The 1,696-nt window shown below is 35.8% G+C and overlaps 1 non-coding gene across 1 annotated transcript; it reads right to left on the bottom strand.

Moving 5' to 3' along the window:
* Nucleotides 1–1,310: 1,310 nt before the first annotated feature.
* On the bottom strand, nt 1,311–1,414 carry LOC130959299 (small nucleolar RNA R71). Its single transcript, XR_009078391.1, has one exon. It is a non-coding gene; the product is annotated as a small nucleolar RNA R71 (small nucleolar RNA).
* Between the last annotated feature and the right edge of the window lie 282 nt (nt 1,415–1,696).

Raw genomic sequence — 1,696 nt, 5'->3', positions numbered from 1 at the left:
GTTTAACGCCCAAAAAGGTAGTGCATTGGGCGTTAAACGCCAGAATATGCACCATTCTGGGCGTTTAACGCCAGGATGGCACAAGGGGGAGGATTTTGTTTTCAAAATCAATTTTTTTTAAGTTTTCAAAGTTTTTCAAAATCAAATCTTTTTCAAATCATATCTTTTCAATCAAATGTTTTCAAAATCAATTTCTTTCCTTTTTCAAAGATACTTACTAACAATTAATGATTTGATTGAACATTTTAAATATGTTGCCTTTTCTGTTGAGAAAGGTTTAATGTTTGAATCATATCTTTTCTTGTTAGGCAAGTCATTAATTTTTAAAATCAAATCTTTTTAAATTGTTTTCAAATCATATCTTTTCAATCATATCTTTTTAAAACCATAACTTTTCAATCAAATCTTTTTAATCACATCTTTTTCAAAATAGTTTTCAATCATATCTTTTTTATTTCTAATTTCAAAATCTTTTTCAAAAATTACTTGATTTCTTTCCCACTCTTGATTTTCGAAAATTAATTAAATTTTTTTTCAAAAATGTTTTCAAAATATTTCACTTGATTTTCGAAAATTTTTCTTCCTCTCTTCCCACATCCTTCTATCTATGGAGTACCACTCCTTCTCAATGCACAATTCGAACTCTATCTAATTAAGTTCGAATTCTTCTACCTCTTCTTTCTATCTTTCTGTTCCTCTGACACCTCAAGGAATCTCTATACTGTGACATAGAGGATTCCATATTTTCTTGTTCTCTTCTCTTTCATATGAGCAGGAACAAAGACAAAGGCATTCTTGTTGAAGCTGACCCTGAACCTGAAAGGACCTTGAAGCGAAAGCTAAGAGAAGCTAAGGCACAATTCTTTGTAGAGGACCTGACCGAAATCTTCAAAGAAGAAGAAGACATGGCAGCCGAAAACAACAACAATGCAAACAATGCAAGGAAGGTGCTGGGTGACTTTACTGCACCTACTCCCGACTTCTATGGGAGAAGCATCTCTATCCCTGCCATTGGAGCAAACAACTTTGAGCTTAAGCCTCAATTAGTTTCTCTAATGCAACAGAATTGCAAGTTCCATGGACTTCCATTGGAAGATCCTCATCAGTTCTTAGCTGAATTCTTGCAAATCTGTGACACTGTCAAGACTAATGGGGTTGACCCTGAGGTCTACAGACTTATGCTATTCCCTTTTGCTGTAAGAGACAGAGCTAGGACATGGTTGGACTCACAACCTAAAGAAAGCCTGGACTCATGGGAAAAGCTAGTCAATGCCTTCTTGGCAAAGTTCTTTCCACCTCAAAAATTGAGTAAGCTTAGAGTGGAAGTCCAAACCTTCAGACAGAAGGAAGGAGAATCCCTCTATGAAGCTTGGGAAAGATACAAACAATTGATCAGAAAATGTCCATCTGACATGCTTTCTGAATGGAGCATCATAGGTATTTTCTATGATGGTCTCTCTGAACTATCCAAGATGTCTTTGGATAGCTCTGCTGGAGGATCTCTTCATCTGAAGAAGACGCCTACAGAAGCTCAAGAGCTAATTGAAATGGTTGCAAATAACCAATTCATGTACACTTCTGAAAGGAATCCTGTGAACAATGGGACAAGTCAGAAGAAAGGAGTTCTTGAGATTGATACTCTGAATGCCATTCTGGCTCAGAATAAGATATTGACTCAACAAGTCAATTTGATTTC

Source organism: Arachis stenosperma, chromosome 10 (assembly GCF_014773155.1).
Source record: "Arachis stenosperma cultivar V10309 chromosome 10, arast.V10309.gnm1.PFL2, whole genome shotgun sequence".
Taxonomy (NCBI): Eukaryota; Viridiplantae; Streptophyta; class Magnoliopsida; order Fabales; family Fabaceae; genus Arachis; species Arachis stenosperma.
The sequence above is the reverse complement of the archived record's forward strand: the minus strand, read 5'-3'. Positions and strand labels throughout refer to the sequence as shown.